We start from the raw sequence: 27,586 nt of genomic DNA on the forward strand, positions 1-27,586 counted from the left end.
GGGTATGCTCAGACGTGAGTCCCTTGCTCACTTTGCCTCTGGATTCAAGCAAGCCTGGCTGAAGACGGCTGAAATGCCAGAAACCGGTGCTAGGAAGCTTGTTTCCGGTCCAGGGAAGGCATGGCTTGGCAGTTCGGGCTGGACTGTTCCCATGAGGCACTGGGGCAGACTGATTTGCATATGGCCATGTCTGAACTGGGGTGGCAGAGTGGGCTAAAGAGCGGTGATGGATCAAACCCAGATCTGTTGACTGGGTGTGAGTGTTTGATTGGTTCTGATGCTCCATCCATCACCACCCCCTTTTGTACTGTCTTAAGGGACTGCACCAAGTCCAGCTGTCACCCAACCCAGACGTGTATTCAGAGACAGGCAGAGGCACAGAATGGTTAAAGTAAGAGAAGGGCAACATTCTAAAGGCGGTATTTTAAGACTTACAATTTAAAATCAGTCTTCACCATCAGTTGTAATTTTAAGTTGTGAGTCCAGAGTCATCAAATCAAAATGTCTATCTGATCCCAATTGGAAATTACACTTAAAAGGTGTTTAAGGCAATCGCAATGTTAACCTATCGAAGAGATAGGCCTTGTAGTACCGAAAAACAAATTTAAGACTATTCACTACCAGGACATGTAAAACCTAAAAGTACATGTCCTACTTTTTAAATTCACAAGACCCTGCCCATGGGCTACCTAGGGTCTACCTTAGGGGTGGCTTGATTGTAATAAAAGGGAAGGATTGGGTCTGGCCAGTAGGTTTAATTAGCAGGTCGAAATGGCATTTTAAAACTGCACACACAGGCTCTGCAATTACAGGCCTGATCCATGTTTAAAGGGCTATTGAGTGGGTGGCACAATCAGTGCTGCAGTCTCACCAGAAGAATTTAATAAATAGGCCCTGGGCACATTGAGTGCACTTTACTAGGGACTTAATATAAATTAAATATGCCAGTTGTGGATAATTCAGTGCTAATATGTTTAGAGTCAAGAGCATATGCACTTTAGCACTGGTTAGCAGTGGTAAAGTGCCCAGAATCTTAAAGCCACCAAAAATGAGGTCAGCAACACAGGAGGTCAGAAGGCAAAAAGTCAGGGGAAACCACGCCAAGGATGCCAGATCTAAAACTCACATTCTTAATAATTATGTCCCCATGGGAAGGTGCCTGCCAATTTTCTGTGCTGTATAGGCTCCTTTGTTGTCACTCTGTTTCGTTCTCCATAGTACCTTTTCAAAATATTTGTTGTTTTGCTCCTTGTTCGGTTCCCTTGGTTCCCTGACTTATTTCTCACTTGCTTCCTTTACCTTTGTTCCAGGACTGCTTTCAACCTGGAATTCTCCATTACTGATACCAACTTCCTCCACGTTGGATGGGATTCATTGCAGCCAACCATTCTGAAGCAGGTAAACATAAAAAGTAAGATCACCTTTGTTATTACATTTCTTCTGACTGTGAACCATAGTATATAATTGTTGATTTTTCACACCCTTTGTATACATTTGAAGTGAATCTCTAAGAACACTGACATGAATGTGCTGAAGTCTGTGAGATGTGCACCAGACCAGACTGTTACACTGCAGCTGTCTCTCCTGGTTCTCACTCCCATTCTCCCTTCCCTCCAGAGTATGGTCTTGCAACCCTTGCTTCCTCACATATCGGCACAGCCAAGTCCTGAGGAGTTGGGCATATTGTCATCCAGCTCTGCTGTCCAAGATCTGAAACTTCTCACAGAAAGGACCATTTTTCTCTGCTGGTTTGATCACCAGAAAAAGTCGCAGGTTTGCACAAATAAAGTATTTGATAGATTATGAAATTGGAATTTCTTTGGTTTTCCAGAGAACCTTTCTTGAGGGGCTAACGGTGTGATTGGAGTCACTATAGAACAACAATGTGCTAAAACTGGGTACCACTCAGGGGAATTAGTAATGCCTATGAATCTGAATTCTTAGAATCTGTGGGCAAAGGTGCATGACTCACATCTCTGATAACATAGTCCCTATCTTTTGTTTCCTTGTGCCTACTTCTGGATACAACCACTTCTTCTGTGAAACTGACATCCAGCTTTAATGTAGGTAACCTTCTGGATCTGAGCAAGGGTAGCACCCACATCTATTGCTGATGTTGGATGACAACGAGGGCTACGCAATCTATCGTGGTGCAATAAACTTGTGTGCAGAATCCAATGGGAGAAAGGCATTTTGAACCCTCCACCAGTAACCACACTCACATGAGGAAAGAGAGATACTGGAGTGTACCAGTTTGACTATTGAGTCCCGTTGATTAGGGATGTTTGTAGAATGTAGTGGATATCTTCCAGGCAAAGAAATGCATTGAATAACTTGCCATAATAGATCCTATGCTTAACTGCACTGGTGGAAGAACATACCATAGCAATAACTCGGCGTAACCAACTCTCTGTAGTAGGATTTTGAACTTCTAATTTCTAAGAACTGAAAACACAAAGAATGAGTACCTCACGAATTTTTTTAGTAACACTACTCCCTATGACTTGAATAGCTACCTTTGTCACTAAACAATCTGTGGAAGACAAGGTGCAGTTTCTACTTAACTCATGTGGAACTGCATGGTAACTTACAATGTTAATTGTCTGCTATTCCCTAGTCTTGGCAATTCCTATGTTTAAACTAGAACTATAATACCTTATACTTAACATTGATGCATAGAATGAGAAACAAAGTAAAGTCTAAGAAATGTTGCGGGTCCATCAACTGATAACCCTTAGCAAATACAAAACTGTTTGTATAAATATTAAAGAATATTGCTCTAAGTTTGTTTGTATTCCACTGTCCTTCAATGCATAAGAAAGCAATGGGTCTTGGCAAGGAAATCCAAGATCTATGTAGCAAGGTCCTGGGTGCAGCAATATTGTATTACGATTGCTTAGAAAAGATGTTCTGGGTCACTAGGTAAGCTATATGCAGATATCCAAGATGGCTACCATCTCTCTAAAGGGCCTGAGAGCTCATAATCTGCTGGGAACTGTTGCTCATTGTTACAAAGCTGTCTTGTATTGCAGTCTTCACTCATGCGCAGCATCAGTCCATACAAAGCTGAAATTACACGATGATTGTCAGATTTTCCTTATCTGAATTTAACTCAGCATGAGTGGTTTTGGCATATCTGTCTCATGCTCTCTTCCAATGCCATGCAATACAAAATGTTTCTACCCGCACTTCCCGACACTTGCTTGGTTCTGCATTCGTACTATAAAGTCACTTAAACACTGTGATTTTTTGCAAAATATATACACGCTCACACGTGAATTGGATGTGATTATGAGATAAATTAGAGCTCTTCATTAATAAGATATGCAAAGCTAATAAATTATCAGATTATTCAATAAATATACCAAGGGTGAAAGAAATATGAATGATTGAAGCATTCCATTAAATACCCTTTTTGAAACCTTTTTTGAGTTCCTGGGGCTGTTTCCTTTGAAATAGTATCAATACAGTCTGCTTGTCAATGTTTTGCAGCTACCATATGACAAAATCCGTCCTTCTTTAACAAGAGATTGGGTTCTTAATGAATACTGCAGCCAACAAGTGTTCTTTAAAAAGTGGTGCTCAATTACACTGCACTGTTCCATCAGGTTGAGAGGGTTATTTTAATTTAGCTTAAGTGGTGAGGTTTTGGAATGTACATATAGTATTCATGCAAAGAAACCAGCACAGCAAGCAACCTTGCACATTGTACTGCTAATTGATAATACATTACATTCCTGCCCATTTCATTTGTTGGAATTTATATTGCATACCACTCTAGCAGCCTTCCCTGGCATGCCTCAGTTCACCCTTTCTTCTTTCTCCAGCTACAAACTGCTTTTATTACTTAACTATGCATGTGCCTACGTTTTGCATCACGAAAGTAGCACAGAATAGAAGGTGTTAATTCTCAGAGTTCGTAATTCTGTTTTGTATATTCTTTAATGTAATGCTAGAAAAAAGCATTCCTTGCAATGCTGAAATAGCTGTTGATTATGACAGCTAATAATATCTTAGGTCGAAATTCCACCTGGACAGTAACAAATGGTTTCAAGTTGATGTAATGGTGGAATCAGTGGTTTTGGACACTGAGGTATATATGCTCAGTGGCAAAAACTACAAGGAACAAATAAAGCACAAGAAAACAATTGATAAGATTAGACACTTGCAATACATGGGAGCCCGAAATCTCTGTATAAAAGCCCATATCCAATTAACTTATTACAACCGACATGTGACGTCTTTAGTCTCCTGTAGCGATGAAATGGCATAGTCGCTCAACACTTTCTTACCTGACTTATATTTAGCTGAATCGAATATAACAATGCAGTAAAATACTAACTTATTTGTGGTGTGTGTTCAACTTCAGACTAGATTTCACTTTTATTCTTCAAGTCTGTACCCAAACCACCATTTTGATACCAAGGACTTAGATGGTGTGCAGGAAGGGTGATAACAAGGTGACCATGTATTAAAAGGAGTAAAATACTGCCTGTCATATAATTTAAGGATATTGCAAGTCACCTCAGAGTTCCATGATCCTATAAAAGGACTCATCTTTTGGCCTTGTTTTTCTGTATGGTAATGGAACTCCACAGTGATTTGCAATATTTTTATAACATACGTTAGGAGGTTCTTTATCCCATATATAGCCTGTGATAAAATGGCACTAGGGTCAATTGTGAATTTCTTTGCAGCGGTTCTGTAAGTACAAACACCCATATGCCAGGAAATAGGCCCAATAGATGTTATTTGAAATCAACTGGTTAGAACTGATATTGAAAACCAGGAATTAAAAAGGCTCAATCTTGCATAAAATAAATGTGTTTAAAATTGTCCTTTTTGAATATTCATAATTTCTTTTATACATGCTTACTATATATTACAGCCTTACTACTTGTGTTTCTCTTTTTACATTCCGCTTAAACCTTGCTTGAAAGACATTTAAAAAAGCTTGTGCGTTCATGGATTTTTGAGGATGCTTCAGACTGGAACCACAACCCCTCCCAGGCAAGGCCACAACAATTCGAAGTGATTAAACCATAATACTTACGAGGCTCTTGTTTTGTGATGTTTTAAGAACTCTTCCCTTATCTCCCTCGGGGTATAGCACAAAGGATAATCCCATAATCCACAAGTGCTCAGGCAGCACAGGACAATGTGAGAGAAACAGTTTCCATATAATGGAACATGATGGCGTCGATAAGACATCAGACGCAGTCTGGCGAGCAGAGTCTCGGATTTCCAACATAGCAGACGAGATAATGGCTAGCAAGCAAATGCGTCATGCAAATAGGACAGAAACAGGTGTTTTCTTTGAAGTAAGAACGTGTGTGCATGTAGTGAGGGCAAAAAAACGCGTCTAAGGAATGGTCATCATATTGGGGCAGATTTATTTCAACTGGCGCATCCCTGCATATCAGCAGGGATGCGCCAATTATTATGCGCCACAGCTGCGCCACCATGGATGCGCCGCATTTATAATGCGGCGCACCATGGGCAAAAACGGCATAGATGCGTGACGCATCTGTGCCGTAAAAGTGGCGCATTGCTGGAGTTGCGTCGCAAGCGCGACGCAGCTCCAGCAATGTTCTGGGGGGCCCTATCTGTACAATGCTGCGTCAATCCTTACGCCTGCTTCAAGCAGGCGCAGGGTTTTGACGCAGCATGGGCCTAAAAGTGACTGAGTGAAATCTTGTAGATTTCACTCAGCCACTTTTAGGAGGCGTTCCTGCTCCGGAACGCCCCCACCTGCCCTGGAACGCCTACATGTGGCGCAGGGCTTTACAACGTGACGCATCTCCCATATGCGTCACGTTGTAAATACCCAGCACCATGGCGCAGGATTTGCGCCGCTGCTGCATCACAAAAGTGACGCAACGGCGGCGCAAAAGTGGCGCAAGTGCAACATAAATCTGCCCCTCAATGCTTAAGAATTGTAGGCATGAATGATCTTTCAAAATCAGTGAGCTTCAGAGTGACAGATTAAATGGGTGATTTGTTAATCATTCACAGTACCAATGAATATGTGAATGCGCGGGTAAATGAACTGAGTGGGTGGCTCACGCAGCCAGTCAGTCACAGAGGGGTAGAAGAAAGACTGAAGTAAAATATAGAGGGTAGGAGAAATTAATAGACTCCATTGCCAGGGAGTCAGTCAGTTAATCAGCAAGTCAGCCAGCGAGAGATGCCGGAATTCACATACGTTTGCAGACGAGTTAGTGAGTCACAGTTAAGGAGTCAGTGAGTTAGCTGGGTGAGTGATTCTGCCAGTGAGTGCCACCCATGATAATGGCATTTTCTTAATCTTTGTGAGAGAAGGTGTGTTTTTATCACTGTTAAGAGAGCTTGTTTACCAATGCAGGTGCTACCCTGTTGAATGATGTTTCTGATCATTAAGAATTATTTTATTAATTTCCAAGACAATTGTATGAACCTCTCCCTCCCTCCTTTTTTAAATCCAACTATGCTTACAATTTTTCTTTTCAAGAGTTTCTCACCAGAATTAAAATATTGGGAGTGTCATGCAGCATTTGTTTTATCAAGAAAGTATCAAGTCAGGCATATGGTTATTTTTTTACTGAGTGACCAGGGTACAAGAATGAAGGGTAAACGTCGTTTGCATAGACATTTTTAGGTGTCGCCTGACCCAGCGCATGCGCTGGTCTGGCGAGACTTTTTGAGAGGGCTCCAAAAAGTGCTACCAGGCCAGCCTAGAGCTACAACGCATGTGCACGGGCGCGCGCGCCGCGCTTGACCGGGATTACTTTCACGGCCGCTTTGATGTTTGATCGCGAGCGTGATCACTTGGCATATATAAGTATTTTTATTTTATTTTTTGCGTCAATTTCAGGCTTCCCTTGGCAGTCCTAAAGTGAAACGAGAGCAGTGCTGCGGGAGGGATTTAATGCACGTTTTCACCAAATCTCTTCTCTAATATTCATTCCTTAGCCAATCAACAATATTTTCAATCTTTTATGGAAGCCATGAAGACTTGTCTAGTATAGATGTTTCTTTCACTTCATACCCATGCACTACAAAGCCACTAGGTGAGCAGTTGCTCAGAAATTAACAATCTTTAACGTATTGTCGATCCAAACAAAACTTGAGTCAGATATCTAGTGCTCACATAACTCACCTGTAGGTTTGCACTTTCTCTCCACTTGATGCACACGTTAGCTTTTGCTGGGCTAAATGAACCAGCCTAATCTGCCTTTTATGGAGGAGAATTCATTTTTGAAGTGCTAGACTCCATTGACATCCATCATAGGGCAACCTCCTAAGAATAATAAAATGACTTAAGAGTGTCTCCAATGCATCAACACCTCAGAACCATCTGTATCAAGGAAAAGATTGTGAAATTTCTTGTAATTGGCCTGCGGCAGTGGTGTAACATTAGCTCCTGCAGTCCTTGCGGTGCGGAGGGCAACGAGCTCCAGGGGCCCCTCTCAGCACAGTACACTGAGACCAAAGTGGTAGCTGGTGACTTGTAATGGGCCCCCTCCGTGTACTTTGTAGGGGGACCACCCCAAGTTTCGTTACATCACTGACCTGCTGTCACTTGCAAGCTGCGTGAGTGATGTTATCAAAACGGAACTCTGTAGTAGCAGTCACTGGTGCAGCATCATTCATTTCCCTTCCTGTCTGTCTTGTTTTGTACGGTGTTGCTTTATCCCTAATGTAAACTCTTTCTTCAAACTCAGGCCGTTAACTACTTTCCCTAAGTCCTTGTTGTCCACCAGCCATTGCCACCAGCTCTGTTTACTGTCAGTACAGCACTTTAAGCAAGCACTGAGGTTCTGAAGGCGTACCTGCAAATGCTAAAATCGTGTACCAGTGGATTTGGAGGTTTGAGCAGCAGAGGGGCCCACAACGTTCACTATCATTTGCACATTGCAGCTAGGTACAGAAATTCTTATTGTCTCCAAGACTTCATTTCAGTTTCAGCTGATAGGTTTATTAATCTTTCCTTGTTGAGTAATACAGCAGGACTCTGCTTGCTGAAAAATCTAGTATGTGCATGTTAGTCCGTTATTAGATCTCCAATTATGAGTGGGGACAAGATTTAATAGATCTGTGCATCCACTGTATTTCCGCCCAGTTTAATTATTCAGATGATGATTTAGTGACAGGTTAACTTTGCCTTGACAACTTCGCAGCCTCCTTTTGTAGTTAATCAAATATCTGTTTGCTTCAAAGTACTGTCTCATGGGAACCTGCCATAACCAACTGCACAACATATGTAAACCAGGAATGCATCATAAGCTTTCAACAATCGGTCATCTATAACAGTAATAACTTTTTGATGCACTATCTTATTCAGATGTTACCATTTGTAATAAAACTCTTTCAAAGAAAACTAATACAACTATAAATTGCAAAAATAGCTCAACATAATTAAAAAAAAAATGTCTTCAAAGGTATATTGTATGACATCTACAATGCATTCGACATCTCAAAGTGTTTTAAAAATGTATAAATCATAGAATAGTAGTTTTCCGTTCGTGGACAAATTATTATTCTCAGTACCTTTTTAGAAATACTCTTTAGATAGTTAAAACATTAGTAGCAAATACTAATGGCAAGTGACTTTAAAGGCTGCACATGCTAAACTGACAAGTTTTATGTATTGAACAGCACAACTACATAAGCTGCTGTAGAAATGAATGGGACTCGAAGTTAATTAACTTACTATCAATAAAAAAATTACTAAAAATCTTATTTTTTAATCTAATGTTATTAAGATTGATTAGGTATTTGAGGAATAGCGGAACAACTTTCAGTTGTCCAAGACCTTCAAATTAACACAGAGTAGCTGGGATTCTAATGCACTTATTAACCTTTTTTAGGGACTCGAAGAAGAAAATGCCAGTGAGATGAGTTGACCTGAAAACATTTAGAGTGTGATTTTTAAATATTACAAATCCGCATTCCTAAATCTTGCAAAACCTTACAACTTATTATGGTTCCTCCATCCAAAAGGCAATCTAATAATCTTCCTTCCTAGACACTTCCAAAAAAAGCAACAGATGGCTGTTTATGATAATCCACACACACATTTTAAACAAGCATTTGCAATGCAATAGGTCTCACATTTGCGAGAGTTTAAGCTATTGCCATTGTAAATTGCAATGCCTTTCATTTATGTTCTAAAAACCAACACGTAAATAAAAGGCATTGTCGTTTACAATGCCAACAGCTCAAACTCTCGCAAATGCGAGACCTATTGCATTGCAAATGCTTGTTAATATTTGCCATAATGTCAAAATCTCATAAGCATACTAAAATCCTGATTAAAAGTTCTGGACTAAATAAAATACTGATTCATAAATTTGCGCAGGTATTGAAATTTTGAGTTGTGTAAAAATTATCAAACCCAAGCACTTTAAGCAAGATAGAAGGTCAAAGCTGACAACATTGATCAGGGGAAAAGACCCCAAAAAAAGCCAAAACATGTGGAATTAGACATAGCAAAAAAAGATTCTGCATGCTAAACTTTATTTCCATGTCAAAAACTCATAATGGTAGGTATTTACCACGACCTGTTTCAGGTCAGTCTATCGTATTTATGGGATTCGGTAAATACCCTACCTCTAATGAGGTCCTAAATTGAACTAAATTGGAGAGGCGATATGTGATATGCTATTGAACTTACTTACATGTTTTGCCATGCATTTCCCCATGGCTAATGAATTGGGTAGTTGTTTTATGGTCTTAAGTGTTTTTGATTTTCTGACAACTAGAAATTTCAAGTAAAGAAAGTGAAGCATAAACCTTGCTTCTTCTCCGGTAATCTGTGTTTACCGGTTATTGCCCTCAATAAATTGTGCAGATGTGATAATTACCACAAAATGGATTATTGTACTGGATTCAATGGTATTTATATAGCACTTACTAACTTTGAAGAGGAGTTGAAGCACTGTACGCTGGGCTGCAGGCTACTCCTTTACCCAAGGTTAGTGGTTATTAGTTTAGTGTTGTATTTTGTGTGTTATTGGGGTTAGTCTTGTGCTCTCATTAAACGGTTTGAACCATTTCCGCCAGTTTCCTGTGGTAGATTAAGGTAATAGGAGTGAAAGAGCAGGAATGGTTTCAGAGTCTCTGTTTTCTATTGTCAGCTAATCCCCGTACGTATTTATTATACTGAGGTCGACAAATCTTTGCTGTTGTTTTAGAGAAGATTAAGAGCTGCACAGCCCGTTAAACCATCACAATTTATATCTGTCAGGCAATAAAGAGAGTTTGTTAGGAGTTAAAGGGTTTTATTATTCAAATTCGTAGTAATTAATCACTTTTAATTCATGAGTTAAATTCATGATTCCCAGTTGTTAGAATCTCATTATAAATCAACAATCATTCAGTAATCAATAAATGGCAGTAAAGTGCATCATGCGTTTTCCAGAAAAGGAAAGAAAAATCCCTACTCTAAGAAAGAGACAGAAGAGGTGTCAGTCTCAGTAACCTAAAAAGAGTTCAGATATCAAGAGAAATCATAAAGCTTCAGCATTAAAAGTCAGATCAATAAATCAATAATCAATCAAAGCAGAACTTCTCTTAAAGAGAGGTTCAAGAAGCTCAGTAGAGTCTCAGAGCAGCGTGAGGAAAGTGTGAATCAAATGAAGTAATCTAATTTGTCTATAAAGTGTTGTAGCAGTCTACTATAGGAAAACACACTATTACAAGCAGACAAAATGATTATTTCAATGTTAATGTAGCTTCTTCTTTCTGCTGTTGACCAATCAGCTTCAGAATTGCCCATGAGAATGCGTTCACTTTTCGGCTTCTCACAGGAACACAGTGGGGGATATTCTCAAGAACGTGTGTTAAACATCGCAAAATTAGCTTAACGCAACTTTACACATCGCAGTCGATCGCGGGATAATAACACCGTGTTAACGTTGTATTCTCAACATAGCGGCTCCCTGCGATAGTCTCACGATAACGCGCCAAATGACCGCGTTAAAATCAACGTAACGCCCAAAAAATGCAAAACACCAAATCGCAATACAAAAATCAGCGATAACCAGCGACAGGCCAGCAATTCCCACGCCTCATGCCGTAAAAATGCACTATAAATGCAGTTAAAAAAGGAAAAAAAAAAATAAGCTGCGTAGCACCATGGATGCACCCAGACCGAGTGCAGAGGACAACGCGAACCCTACAAGCCCCACAGACAACCAGCAAGGAACCTCGGGGTAGGCCAAGGAGAAGAGGAAGAGGAAGACGTGGTTCAGTCTGCAGGAAAACAGGATCATCGTCACGGAGGTGACAGACCACTACCAACAACTGTTCTTCACCTCCAACGTGTCATTGGCAACAAAGACACAAATATCGCAGACCATCTTGGACCATGTGAATGCAGTTGCAGCATTGAGGAGCACAATGGAAGAGGTCAAGAGGCACTGGAATGATGTGAAGGGCAAAACCTAGAAAAAACTCCATGCCAACATGAAAGCAGCAACGCAGATAGGAGGTGGGGGTCCAGCGGCACAACAGGAGCTGGATGATATGGAGAATATGGTGGCCAGAGTCATCAGTTGGGACACGGTGCCAGGAGTTGGTGATCCTGACACTGCTCAACATGACCTGACACAACATCAACAGGGTGAGTACTGACCAGGGACAGGGGGGATGGGGGAGATGGGCACAATGGCACACATGCACAAGTAAGCAGAGCACACAGCACACCCACAATGACTCTCGATCATGTCCCACATCCCTGTGCCACACTGCAGCACACACACATAAAATTTTGAGCACCTCAATATTGGCAACAATGTGGTACAGACTGCAATACTTTCACGACAGAACACAGGACACAACTGACGCCGCATGTGTGCACAAAATGACCAATCACATCTGGCATAGCAGGAAACTGTGAGATGTCAATGTATGAGTACAACCTCACATCCGTGATGTAGCACAAATGTCTACTGTCCCGCATCAAATAGGCATCTCCTCACAAACAATCACAATGTACATTGTCATGCAGTCTGTATGAAACTTCGCCAATGCGTAAACATACATGGGACACACTGTGAAACTACATCTCCCCTTTACATTGCAGAGGGACAATCAACACCTCAGTGATGATGGAGACGAGCCCCCTAGCATTGACTTCTACGAACTCCAACGGTTCATGGAGAATCTCCGCAGCCCACCTCCAGTTGCAGGGCAACAGAGCACCATCGAGGCGAGCCCACCCCCTGCACAGACCACACAGCAGGAAGCACCCACCTCTATATCTGGTTCCCAGCACCTCAACGAAGAACAGCATGGCATTCCAACGCCGTGTGTTAGATTGCCAGAAGAAGCTGGCTAAACAGGTGCGGGTGGGGTTCGCCCTCATGACAGCCAAACTGGATGCCATATGTGGGTATCTAAGTCCCATCAGGGACTACTTACACTCACTAATGCAAACCCACAGTCTGCCCCATGCCCTCCAACAATCCATGGCTGGCGTTGCTGGAGTCATGACTCAGAGACAACAACAACGGTCCAGTCTGAGTGGCTACAGCGATGTCATCTGTGATTAGGGAAACATGAGCAGTGTCATGGAGAACATGGACCGGATGCAGGCGCAAAGAATGGCTACCACGGCTGCACACGAGCAAGCTGTTAATGGGATCTTCAATGCCCTGCAGATCCTCATCATGGAAGTGATGCCACAAGACATTGCACAGATGAATGCTGCTGCTACTTCTACATCCACATCTCCGGCCCCTGATGTGTCAGTGTCACACAGAGCTGCAGACCAAACACCACCACCCACATTTGAGGCACATGAAACGTCAGAGGACGAAGATGAGGATGAATCTGCCTTAGTAGTAAGAAGGAAGCAGTAGCATTCATCTCCGCCATATGGCATGTTACTGCTTGGTCCTGACCTCTGCATCATGCCCTGGAATAACACCTTCCACTGTCCCCCGATACACTCTGCGACAATAACCTCGGACCTCGACATGCACTGCTATATTTTGTGTGCCCAACAATAACACAATAATCTGACTGCGGACTGGACACTTCCTCTTACGAGTAACTTGACAATCCCCAAAGGACTCTGGGCCTCCACGGGGCAAGATTGTAAAGTGCTGTTAGCATGGCCCAGTACTAAGACAGCTTCAATACTCCACTGAACGTAAACAATACATTCTCATACACACAGAAGTGTCATGTCTAGGATTCATCAAGTATGAAAGCATGGACGAATGTAGGGCCAGTGATTCCCCCTTACGTCCACGTTGCCCATGTTGTGTGACTTGAGTCACAGGGTGCATCCCTGCATCATGGTGGCATGTTTGACCCCAAAAGAAGGCCTGTTGTCAATTGTAGGTCACAGATGACAGCCTCTATGTAACGATTTGGGACACATGTGATACGCTGATGAGTGTGATTCTGTACTATCTTTGACACACAGAAATGGTATTTCGAAAACGTGACACCCTAAACAGCCTCTCTGTACAGGGGTGACACACCCACCATCCATTTCCCATTTCAGAGATTGTTAGCACTACTGGTTGCACTTACATTTGTCAGAGTGATGTGCCTGTACAGAGGAGTGCATGCACTCAGGGAATTTGTGTTGTAATGAATTTATTTGCACATGCTGTGCCTGTGGTCATTTTGTACTGTCCCATGATTGTTAAGGACTATCACAATATGAAGCCCTCATGTGAATAAACTGTCAATGATGTTGTTCCTATGGGTTATTCCTGCTGCAGCTGCAGTGGGGTGTGGTCCACCTGCCTCATCTTCCTCATCACCATCCAGTGCATCTGGCACTTGTATCCATGGGGCATTGGTGCGTACACATATGCTGTGCAACACACAACATGCAACGATCATCTTGCACACAATGTCTGGGCTGTACAGGAGCCTTCCACCTGTCATGTCCAAGCACCTAAAACGTGACTTCAACACGCCAAATGTGTGTTCCACAATGCCCCTGGTGCGTTTGTGGGCCCAATTGTACTGCCTCTGTGCCTGTGTGTTCGGGGCTCGGAGGGGTGTCATCATCCAAGGGCAGAGTGCATATCCTTGATCACCTGTGACAGTGCAGAGAGACATGAGTCAATCGTTGGTTCTGCATGATGTGTTGGCAGGCTCACTTGGTGTGTGACATGTGTGACTTAGTGATTCCTGTATGACATGTACTGCTTGTAGCAAATGAGCGTCATCAATGTGTTTTACCTAGCCTCACTGCTGCTCCTCCTTCCCTCCGAACCTATTTACTTGTGTGCGCTGCTTGGTGGCATCACTTGCACTCCTACAACACACCATTGACATGCCTGTCTGCACATGTCTACAAGAATGACGACGACACTGTGATGTTGTGCGTTGTAGGTGGGCGGCCATGTGTGTGTAGGCCTATGGTAAGGACAGGGCAGACACAGATGTAGAGTTCATGGCTGGCTGAACTCGCGATGCGGTTGAGGCTAGACCTTTGGCTTATGCTTCAGTAATAGCGATATACACACACAACCGTTGGCATCTATGATCCCGGACCCCGAGTGGGCTTGCACTCCATCATTTATCCCTTCGGCCGAGCCTGCACTCTGGGGGCATGCTACATTGCAACATTGTCCATTGCGGGACGGGTGGGGCCTACACTGCAACAGAGACACATGCATCAGTTACTTCCTTGGCAAGCCCAGCACTCAACCACGCCCAGAGCCCCGAAGGATGATCCACACCACTACGCTGGACTGTCATTCGCCAGACCACTCCGCTTACGCTTACAGGGGGGTTCAACACAGCTACATGTCCCAGGTCTTCCCCACTGCCTGAGGTGACATGGTTGCGTCCACTGTCCACAGTACAATGTAATGTGGTAGGGCCGGGGCCCTCATGCATACATAATGACCACACAGACACACTTAGATCGTTTGGGGAACAGGCTACGGGCACGTGCGCCCGGCCCCTTTTATTGCCAGGGTCATATGTCCAGTGTAGCCTGTGCTGGAAGGGTGTGGGGTGAGTGTAAGCCAGCCCTCAGAGAGTGGTTGGTGCTGGCAACAACTACAACAGTCATCAGACAATCAGAAGTTCATAGTTCAAACAGCAAGGGTCCATGACTTGAGCTCCATAGAGTTAGTGGCCCCGGATGCACAGCATTCTGACACAGGCACACCTCCACAGGACGGTGACTTGCGGTGCACTGAGGAAGGGCCACGAGAGCTGAGCCAGTCCTCATCGATGTCCAAGGTGAATGTCGCGGAGTGTTCCGGGGGACAGTGGAAGGTGTACTTCCAGGGCATGATGCAGAGGGCAGAACCCAGCTGACACAGACAATATGGAGGAAAAGAATGCTACAGACTCATGTTTAGCACGAAGTCAGTACCAGCCACATGATGATGAAGACAACCCCCAGGCCATAGTCTCAAATGCCACCAAAGTACAACCAGAGAGTATCCATGATTTTTGGTGCACAGAGTTAGTGGCACCAGAGCTGAAAGGGGATGCAGTCTGCGATGAGGCCTGTACAATGGTATAAACTCTGCCATTAATAAATCAAGACTCAGTTCAAAATGTGTGACCTACTTGACAGGAGTGTAGGCTGGAGGCAGCGGTCAGCAGGGGCCCACAGCCACATGTTGTTGGCTTGCGATGCACAGAGTTAGTGGCACCAGAGCAGTTGTTGGTAGTGTTCGATCACCTCCTTAACAATGATTCTTTTTTCCTCCAGACTAAACCGCGTCTTCCTCTTACTCCTCACCTTGCGTACAATGATATGAACTCGGACATTGAAAAATCAAGACTCAGTTCCAAATGTGTGACCTACTTGACCACAGTGTAGGCCGGAGGCAGCGGTCAGCAGGGGCCCACAGACACGGGTCGTTGGAATGCTATGCACAGAGTTGGTGGCACCACATTGAAGGGAGTACAGTGACTTAAAATCAGCCATAACTATATGTACTCTGCCATTGAATAATCAAGACTCAGTTCCAAATGTGTGACCTACTTGGCCTCAGTGTAGTCCGGATGCAGCGGTCAGTGCGGCCCAACCACTGTTCAGCCAGCTCCTCCTGGAACTCTAATACACAATGTGGAATGGCATGTGGCGATGATTTGTGGTTGACGGAGGTAGGAGCACCAGAGCTGAGCGTGTCTGCAGCCTGCAATGATGCCGTGTCCTGCCTGGTCAGGACTGGTTTGGATTAGTGTGAGGCCTGCTGGACCGCGGTGTAGGCCGGAGGCAGCGGTGGAGTACATCAACGAGAAAGGAGTAATGGGGACCTGTGTCGCAGAGGCCAGCGATGGTCGGAGCAGGCTGCCAAGGCCGCAGGCCCCGGGCTTGAAGCTTGCACCGGCACATGGTGGGCCCTCTTTGACATATGCCGGTGTCGGCAGGTGAGCAGTGAGGCCTGGGTGCCCAGGGGCAGACAAGACGGGTCTGGGGACCAGCAGCTTGGGGTGCAGCAGGCGCACAGGATCGCAGGCACCACCGCTTACGGCATCAGCCTCGTGGTGGGGTGAGAGGCGCCACCCTGGCAGACACGTTGCCCATTCCGGAAGAGAACCACACCCAGAGCAACTGGCTTTTTATTCACACTCCTACACTTGCCTGGTGTGCACTGGGCTAGCCCACTCCGCTCACACTTACAGGGGGGGACGTAACAAGCTACATTTCCGCGATCTTTCCCACTGGCTGAGGTGACAGGGTTGCGTCCACTGTCCAGTACACTCCAAACAGCAGCAGTGTATGTTACCATGGGAATGTCTGTGGTCTGCATACTCAAGTCTGTCCTGCACATCCATGCCACACTTGGCATTGTGTACATTCACATTCATGGGTCACTTGCCTCCTTCGCACATGCCTGGTTCCCACATCTCCCCACATTCTACTATTGTGTGGCTGAGGTGCCATGCCATTGATGGCTTGTGTACATGGCTAGCCCAGGTTGCCACAGTAAGTTGTTTTGTTGTGTCTGGTATGTGGGCATGTTGGTTGTCATGTTGTATGTGATTTTGCAACGTGTGCATTCGCAGAGTTGTGAGTTGTATGTTGGTGAAGTTGAGGTGTGTGGTGTGTTAAGTTGTTACTTACCAACGAGCAGTGCATTTGCATAGGTGCCATCATGAAAGCGCTGGTTGATGATGGACTGTCGGAAGATGAAGGAATCATGCACACTGCCTGAGTAGTTGGCGACGACATTGGTGAAGAGTCCCCGTTGGTCCACTACTGTCTGCACATTGATGGAATGCGTGTGCTTCCTGTTGCGGTAATTGTGCGCAGTGGCGGCAGGGAGCACGAGGAGTGCATATGTGCAGTTGATTGCCCCCAACACGTGCGGGAAGCCAGCTATGGCGTAGAAGCCTTGCTTGGTCTCCAGCTGTTTCTGCGCAGTGTGTGGGAAGTAAAGGTCCTGCGGTACCAAGCTGATGATGCCATCCAAGACAGGTGTGAGGAACTTGGATAGGGCTGGCTGTGAGACTCCTCCGTCTCTGGCAGTTGTTGGTTGGAAGGTTCCAGAGGCCAACAGGTGCAACACAGCCAGCAGCTTGTCTGAGTAGGGATGTTGGTTGTCCACTGTGTTGGTACCGTCAGCCTGTGGGCAATGAGTGTCAGGCTGAGGAGGATGGTTGTCCTTTTGAGCCTGTAGTGGGCAATGACATCCTCTAGTGTTAAGTCTGTGAGGCTGGTGCGTTTTCTGAAGGTCCACTGTCTTTGTCTGCGCTGCCTCTGTGGTAGTCCGGGGTGGAGGGCAAGCTCTGGGGGGTAGCGTGCCTGGGGGTGGTGGCGGTGGGTTTTGTGGCCCTCTTGGGTGTCTGAGCTGCATGATCAGTAGCTCCATGGCATCTGTTGTTCTTCTGGTGTGACTGTCGTTTCTGGTGCAGGTTTTCTTCCGACTTAACACCAGGTCAGAGCAGGTGTTAAATCCCTGCTGCTAACGTGCCTTATCGCATGTTTTGGGATCTTATCGCCGATCTGGTTGGTCGTTGTGAATATTGCAAAGTGATGTTTTCACGGCTTTTTGCACGAGAACGCCTACTCTACATATCATTAGCGTTAGTTGCCGGTATCATCCATGGCGATATTTTTTGCGGCGGCTATCGCAGGAAAACTGGTGCTATCGGCTGTTAGCACCAGCTTGAGATGGTGCGATAAATTTATCCCCACTTTGGCAGCGATAAAGTGCCGCTGACTCGGCGATAAGTCCTTGAGAATATGCCCCAATATTCTTTAGACAGCATCTTCTAATGCTGCAGCTAAATTTCATCATCTCCAAGGTTCTGATAATTCTTTCTCCCATTTGAGTCTACATTCCCACGTGTGACCCTTCATTTCTAACCTTCTAAATAACATGTTTATTCAATAGCTAACACTGGTGTTTTTGGAAGTTGAAAAATTTAAATGAACTAAAAGAAAAAAGATTTTGCACAGTAGTCGTTTATTGAAAAATCAAGTCTGTTTAAAAGGTCAAGATCAATTTAAATGCTGAATTGACAATTTCTTAGCTCAGCTAATTTTAATGGGCATTGTCCCAGGGCATTAGGCTTAGCATTGTCAAGTATGATTGCCTCGTGCAGTTTTGCATTAAATTCATTTTTTCTAAGTCTCATTAGCTTTGCATAGTATTTAACATTAGTTCTCGATATTTTTCAAATGTTTCTTCAGGAGTTAGAAGTGATTATTAATGTAATTCATGCAAGTGTAAAAAAAAAAAACAGGTAAGTAGATAGGCAAAAGGAGGATTCGATCTTGTTAGACTGCAAGGAAGAAGAAAAGTATGTGATTTGTGAGGAGAGGTATGGTTAGTTTATATAGTGGAGAGTAAGGCAGGCAAGCACATGACAGAACAGGTTACACTCAGAGGCAATAAAGGCATGCATAGGATGGAGAGTAAGTAGAGGATCAGTTAATAGAAAGGAAGGAGAGAGAAAAATCACTGGCTATGAATCAAGGTCAGTTTTTATATAGGTTGGGGTTAGACCACTCAATGAACCTCAGTTTAACCGTCCATGAGTGCAAAATCTGTAAAACCAGTCCAGGAAGTTAAGACCTTTCCAAATTTCCCAATAGGAAAGACATCTGTGCAACTTCATAGATATTAAAATGAAGATATCAGCGGGCCATCCAATGAATGCAAGAAACATAATCTGTTCCATTCTGTGTGCACATTGAAGTTTGCACAGAGATTGGAAAAGAACGGATCACTCATAATGAGAGCCTAAGTAGTAAAATAAGATACATTCATGCCCCTTACAAATTAGCTGTTCTTTGCTAGATTTGTTTGGTTTTCTTATTGCCTACAAAAGAGGGCAGGTATGACAATTTCTGCCTCCTAGTATTACACAAAAACTGGAAAAGATGATAAGTTTACTTCTGACACCTGCGGTCACTTAGGCAGGCTTAGATTACATTTATCTAGTTAAACTAGGATTTCTTTAAATTACCGAATAACTCTTTGCTATTTTTTGTACAGTTTAAATACTAACAGCAAAAATATGGAACACTGCTCAATTACAGTTGGGATCTGTGAAAGTATGGGTTTTAGCTTCCATAAATGTTTCTAAAACAATTCTTTATATTTATGAATTTATGATGATATACACTCAAGCTATATCACATGTAAAAACAATGTTTTTGTATGTGTGTTTTTTAGGTTGGGTAAAGAGTATACCAAAGATGTAGCACAGCCTAGCAGATTCGTTTTCTTCTTATTAAAAGGCATTTTCAAATCGAAAAGTATATTTTTTGGCTTTAATATGATAAATATTGTATATAAGCAATCGTTGTCACATAACACTAATTTCTAAGATTATTTCCAATAAACAATTTACAGTTTTATTTACAGTTTAACAGGATGGTATAGACAAACAGGCACTACACCTCACAGAGTCCACTTCCTCTTGGTTGGGAAGATCTGAATTGGAAATTCTCCTGTCGAAGCAGCAGAATGTTGTTCTTGGTTCTCTCTGTGTCTGTAACATGTTTTGACAAAATAGGTCTGTTGTATTGATAAGCAGGCTCTCACAAGGATAAGTTGTAGAACATGAATTTATTCCATATTGAAAGATCCTATCCACCAGTAAACCAGATCAGCTCCAACCGCTATCAACCAGAACCTTCCAATGCCCCAAACTTCCAACTACACATCGATTCTAAAGAACTCCAGTATGTCATACATAGCAACAACTCAAGTATGTCATACATAGCAACCACAATAGAAATAGGAGATACCACAAGGTCATTTCATATTTATTATTATTAGGGTGATAGGAGCAAGAGTGGAAACAACTTTTAAAGTACATTTTCGGATCATTTTATCTCGCTATGTCCTAAGTGGCAGGATTGACAATGATGGAGACAATGACCCAGAGCAGATGTTGCAGCCAAGTACTTGTTGAACCTTTTGCTTGGGAAGCCATAACTGTTTGTGCATTGCTCTATATAATGCTATGACTTACGGGTAATTTCCTGTTTGCTAAAAATATTATTGAAAATTTGCTTACAATTCTGGAAGAACAAGAGGACACCTGGGAGGCTATGAAACAAAGGGAGAGAGGCACAAATTGAGTTTAAGATATGAGTCCTTTGCTGCTGTTGTGTAGCATACGGCAGTGAGCAGAAGGAGAAGCCAGACCACTGTTCCTCGTTCTACATTGCTAGTGGGATTAGGAAAAGTAACATATTTTTGGATGATTTTAAGAATGCTGTAAGTTTAACATTGTAGAACACAAAGTCCTGACAGCAACTGACATGAGACAGGTTCTGGACGGTTCCTATCAGCGTAAATGATGTCTGTGTCAGTTGTACAAATGAGCAGGGTTTACATCCAGGCCAGTGTGTCCTAGGTGGCAGAGTGGGGTGGAGAGCAGTATATGGTTCAGAAAACTGGTACTTGTCCTAAAAGGGGAAAGAGGCAATCGGCCTCTTTTCAAGTGTAGGTGCAGGAGGCCAGTGGAGGCTTGTATATGGGGCTTCCAGTCTAGGAAAAAGGCAGTGATTCCTTACCCTTTGAATATTCAGGTGACAATGACAGTGATCCACCATTGATCAAAGTTAGCCTTGTGAAAAAGCAAGAATACACATTGTTGAGAATGACCATTTACTGTTGTAGATGATGACAATTTCACTATTTTATTTAACTTTTAGGAGGAGGGGTGGGTTAAATATTTTCAAAATATCTTCCAAAGTAATGAGGGGTAATCAACCATGCTATTTCCCTTGAGAAGATAAATTATCACCTTCTGTTCTTCGAAGTAGCAGATTTCAAACAAGCCCTGCAGCAGTCTCGTCCCCTGAAGGCCCTCTTGCCCGATGGGGTACCTGTTGACATCTTTTTAACCAACATGTCACTGTGGGCCCCACTATTGGCAAATGTCTTTAACTCTATAGTAAAAACTGGCCCACCACCTTCATGGACTCACCCAATAATTAAAAAAAAAAAAAATCTTAATTGAGTTTCTCTTTACACAAACACCACCCCCGACCCCAGCCCCCACCCCTACACATTTTACCCATACTCAAACAGAGACGCAATTTGCATAGTTCGACAAAACACCTCAGCAAGGTACAAGAGTGAGGAGCATTTAAAATCATACTTAGTATGATGTGGATAAATCTAGAATGTCGCCGTTCTTATTTGGTAAACTTTTCTCCTTATTACCATCTATCCATTCTAAGTATAATTGTACATCCATTGCAGCAATGGATCCTATATCATCATACCTCTATTGCGTTTATTGCGCCCTTTCCTTTTATAGATGGCCACCTCTAGGCTACAAGTTGCTAACAGCCGGGCCCTCCATTGCTGGAATGCCGGTGGATTCGGGTCTAGCCAGGCTGAGGCTATGCATAGCATTAATATGGCCATAGCCACAAAAATCAGGCCATGCATGTATTTTGGGCGGGTGCCGTCTGCTGTGCCAAACAATATTTCCTCGGTTGAGATGTTGACACCTATTCCAAAAATTTCTGATAGAAAATCAGAAATTTCCACTATTAAACTTGACAATACCTTACAGGAAGCAAATATATGCAGACTATCAGCCTCGAACAGTGAGCATCGTGGACATGTTGTACCCTTTCCAGTCCCCCATTTCGCTATTTTCTTTGGGGTATAATATCGTGAAAAAAACGTTTTGTAGTACTGGGCTTGTAGTTTAACTGACATAAAACAGGTCAGTGACAATTCAAAGGATCGTAGAGGGGTTTTGGGCAATACAGCCAATTTAGTCTGCCACATATCTATCTGTTTCTCCATATCATCAGGACCTAAAGAGTTCAAAAATTCATATATCTCCCCAATAGTTAAACTGGATTTTTTGCATATACTGTCTATAATTTGTATTGCTTGAAATTTTTCCCTACTCCCCCCTTTCTTTGTCAGAAAATTTCTAACCTGTAGATATTTTAAAAAGTCCCTATGGCTGAGGTCATACTCATGACGTAGTTCCTCAAAGGTCTTCAATACGTTTCTCGTGAAAAAACAATCAAGCTGTGATATCCCTCCCTGTATCCAACGATCCATACAGCTGTCACCAAATATCTCTGGAAGATCATTATTTTTGGATACCGGCGTATAGTGCGAGTATCGTCCAAACCCCAATAATTTACGAGCATTACCCCAAACTTATATATACCATAGATAGTCTTGAATTTCACCTTCTTAAAATAACTGTCGTTGATATGGCGCCAGAGACAGCCGTCAGAGCCCCTTCCCAATATAAGTGTTTGTGGGCTAGGTATATTATTGCTATTAGGCCCTGAAGATATGAGTACTGAACAGTATCTTGGTACCATAGCCCAGTAGTACAATTTAAAGTTAGGCATTGCCATTCGCCCTCTATCCTCTGGGAGTGTAATATATCTTTAAGCCCGACGTGGCTTCTTATATGCCCAGATAAATCTGGAGAACATGGATTCTATAGATCTAAACAGTTGAGGGGGAAATAAACAGATAGTCCTAAAAAAAATATAGAAATCTGGGAAGATATAACATTTTGATCACATTATATCTCCCACCAATCGTTAAATGTAAGTTATTAAGACGGCCCAGTTCTTTTTTTGTTCGTTGGATCAAAGGTTCCACATTATTGCTAACTATATTATCCACCTTTGCCGATATGCTCACCCCGAGATACGTGGCTTTGTCTATAACTCTAGCATCCCTCATCGTGATCTTGTCATTAAGAATGATCTGCGTTTTACTTTGATTTAATTTATAGCCAGAGACTGCTTCGAAGATCAGAGCTTCCTCTTCTATCGCGTCAATTGTTTACTAGGATTACTAGTGACTAAAGCGATATCATCTGCGTAGGCTAGTGTTTTGGTCTCGTGTTCTTGTACCCAAATTGATGGAATTAGTATGATTTTATCTAACCTACAGATGAACGGGTCGATGTAAATCGCAAAAAGGAGAGGAGAGCACGGGCACCCCTGCCTTGTCCCCCTTGTGATGGTTATTTTTTCTGATAATACCCCATTTATTAATATCCTAGCTATAGGTTCCACATATAGCATTTGAATTGCTTTAATAAATCTCTTATTAATACCACCATGTAGCATTGCAGCCCAAAGTTATTCCCAGGAGACCCTACCGAAAGGTTTTTCGGCGTCAAGTAATATAAGTGCCATAGGGTCTCCAGTCACTTTGGTAAAATCGAAGAGAGAAATTACCCTTTGGACGTGATCGATTGTAGATCTCCCGGGAATGAACCCGTGCTGACGTCCCGATACAATCTTATGGATAATCGGTACTAATCGACTTGCTAATAGTTTGGAGTTAATTTTGGAATCTCCATTTATCAATGTAATGGGGCGATAAGACCCAGGTTCTAAAGGATCTTTATTTTATTTTTTTTAAACTACAATTTTGGCAGATGACCATGAGACTGGTGGCCTTCCTCCCTCAAAAATATGGAAAACAGTTCCTGCATTATTTCTTTTAGTTGCGCTGAAAATTTAACATAAAACTCGATTGGAATTCCATCCATACCAGCGGCTTTCCCTGTGGCAAGGCTGTTCATAGATAATAAAATTTCCTCCCAAAATGGAGTATTATCTAAGATTTCTTGATCCGCCTTCACGAATCTTAATCGAGGCATTTAGATTTGAATATACCTCTGATCTTCCCTGTTGATTCTCTGCTGTTTCATAGAGATCCTGATAAAATCTTTGAAATACCATTCTAATTTCAGAGGATTCAGTCTTAAGGCCGGTCTCTGGATCCTTAATCTCTTTGACTAAATTGGCCGAGTATTCTTCTCTAGTGCGTACCGCCAGCTGGTGGCCCACCTGTTCACTCCATTCGTTAATTTTGTCTTTATGGGCTGTTGCTTTCGCAACTGCCTTCTCCGTTAAAATATCAATTATCTGATTTTTAGCCACCGCCACCCAATTTAGTTCATTACCAGGTACACGCCCCTCTTGAATGACCTTAATCAGCTCTCCCTCAGCCCTACCCAGATTATGCTGAAGTGTTGCCATCTTTAGTTTAGCCTGTTTATTAGAACTGAGAGAGAACTGCAACATCTCCCCTCTAATACCGGCCTTTAAGGCATCCCAGACCACATCTATTGTAGCACTACCAAGATTATCCTCCAAAAAGCCCGGAATCCATCTAATCATATGTTGACAAAATATCTCATTCCCCAAAAATGCTCTTTCGAATGTCCATGTCTTAATCTTGGATTTATTTAACCCACATTCCGGACTTAATACTAAAGGATTATGGTCCGATAAAATTCTTGGTATTCTTTCTATTATGCTATCGGACTTCAAAGTGCTAGACATAAGTACATAATCCAGCCGCACATGTCAGGAATGTGGATATGAATAATACGTGAATCCCGGGTCCCGGGGATGCCCTAGTTACCAACCATCAATCAGGCCATGTAACACACACACATACCTTTTAATGCCTGGAAAACTTTTGGTTTCCGCCCTGAATACTTGAAACCTGGATCTGAGAGCCATTCCCCTGGTAGATGTATATTAAGGTCCCCACACACAATTAGTGGAAGAGGCCAGTGAGATAGTTTGTTAGCCACACTTGACAGCACATCTGGATCGTCACTAACATTTCCATAAATATTATAGAAAGTCATTTTACTTTCCCTGGAGTCGTTGTGACATTCTGCAATGGCCCAGCAACCGAATTTATCAGCTGATGTATGTGTAAATTGGAGATCTCCCCCTTTTGCCAAAATTGCCACACCCCTCGTTCGTACCCCCTGTGTTGAGGCGGTGATCAGCCGATATCCTAGTGTTTTCAGCAGATATTGTTGTGATCCCTCAATATGTGTCTCTTGTAGACATATGATATTGGCCCCGATCATCTGTAGTCCTACCGCAACTCTCTGTCTTTTCTTACTATCGTTAAGACCACAAATATTAATAGCCCCAATTTTCAATTTGGCCATGATGATATTTGTTCAAATGATCCGTGCTTAACAGAAGTAGTATCCCTCATTATAAACCACACTTGCCCTGTACTGGTATTACTGTTCTCACATTGGCCCCTCCTCCCTGCACCTGTCACATACACCTTGTGTCTGAGAATTCCCCTGATCTCCTCCCTCCCCCCCCACCCCCCACCATTATTTAGGCCACCAGGCTCAATCCTGAGCCTGTGTGATAGCGTCTGAACCGACCTCACCCACTCTCCACATCCCCCCATCCCCATCTATCTATACAATCTCTTTTTAGATTCTTTGCCCGGTATTTCCTGCCTGCCTGCCTGCCTCATTGAGGGAAAAAAAACACAAAGGAAAAAAAGAAAATCCCCCCCTAATAGCACCATTATTTCACAGAAAAGAACCCACGCCACCCAATTAGATAACCACAAAAAACATGATATAGAAGAAGAAATACTATTAATTGTTCTGAACAGGTCCAGATTTCCCTGTAACTATTTCCTTCAGTATTTGCTCCGCTTGGATCTCTGAGGTAAAAAACCAAGTTCGTCCTTGCGAGACTACTTTTAGTTTTGCAGGGTTCTAGAGAACAGCGGCGGCACCAGCTTTTTTAAATGGTGTAATCAACTGTTGAACCCGCCAGCGTCTCTCCACTGTAGCATGTGCAAAATCTGGTTTAGCGAAAAATGAGAAGCTATCCCAATTCCGCTTTTTATTGGGTCTGGCCAGATCCTACACCACTTGTCGGAGTAAAACATTTCCAAAATAAATCAAAATAACTCTGGGATATGACTGGTTATTTTGCGGACGTTTAGACATTGACATTGGGAATCTATGCACCCGTGGAATCTCCTTATCCCAGTCCCATTGCGCTAGTTCTGGAAACGCATTTTTAAACAAATTGATAGAAAATGCACGAATGTCGCTTCCTTCACTATTCTCCGGGATCCCTAAGATCCTTAGGTTATTTCGACGTTGGCGATTTTCTGCCTCCTCAAGTTTCCACATGATGTCTTTCACCGCACTCTCCTGTAAGGTCACCTGTGTTTTTAAAGTATCGACGGTAGTTTCCAGTACTTCCGTCCGATCTTCCACCATACTCATTCGTTCCGCTATTTCAGTACAGGTCTTCCCAATTTTGCGTACTGACCCCTGTACATTTTTTGCAGCCACACGGGCATGGCGATTTTCTGTTTTAACCTCATTTTGAAACACGTTTGATGATTGCAGGATTGTGGCTAATGTAGGCTCGAGTAACAACTCAGGGTCTCTAGGAACCACCATACCCCCTTGAATTCTCTTGACCGTGTTTGTTGTTCCATGTAAGCCTACCAGGGAGTGAATCTGAATAGTCCCACCTGAGTTGGCCCTCTTCCTCCATTCCGTCCTGCTTGCGGGTTTTCTTTTTCCCTTCTGAAAGCCTCTTGGATTTCCTGGTCACCTTTCTACCCCCTTGCTGGCAACAGTTACTCGTGGAAGTGTCCGCGCACCCATCGTCGCTTCTACCACTTTGCGATTCGATAAGATCAGAGTCTGCAGACTCTTCATTCAATGAGAATTTTTTTCCATGGGATCGGGAGATAAATAGGCCAGCTCTGTGGTTTCTGTGAGGCTGTCTTGCTCCACATCTGTCACCATGTGTAGTACCTGCTTTACTTCCTGGCTGATACTAACATCTTTCTCCCTGTTTTTATTAGCGAGGGGGGAAGGCTGTGTGAGAACCTTTTTGTTTTCCTTACGACCCTCGTTAATCTTGCTGGGTAATTATGGGAGAGTCAGCCATACTCAGCACCGTAATCTCGTTATTTAACCCCCATGAGGAATGGCTGTTATCCAACAAATCCTCTTGAAACTGTATCTGGGTTTCACCAGCTTTATCAGTATTAGAATCAATGTTAGCAGTGTTGGTGCCGTCCTTGGTTTGCTTACTCCTTTGCCCTCCCTTTTTGCTCGTGTCCTTCTTAGAGAACAGGCTAGTGATTGCAGGTTGATTCTTTACGGATCCTCCGGCTGATATGCTGCCTGCTGTGTGAGATTTACAATTCTTCCCATTGTTAATTGTATTGTTCTTACCCATGCCTTGGCCGGGCTTCTTTACTTCATGGTCCACTTTTAAGTCAGGATCCTGCTGTACCACGGAAGTATTTACCGGGACTGTTGAGTGTGTCTTACTACGTGCTCCTTGCGCTGCCATCGCCATTACTTTCTCCTTCTGCAACAC

Source organism: Triturus cristatus, chromosome 6, assembly GCF_964204655.1.
Source record: "Triturus cristatus chromosome 6, aTriCri1.1, whole genome shotgun sequence".
In the NCBI taxonomy this organism is placed as follows: domain Eukaryota; kingdom Metazoa; phylum Chordata; class Amphibia; order Caudata; family Salamandridae; genus Triturus; species Triturus cristatus.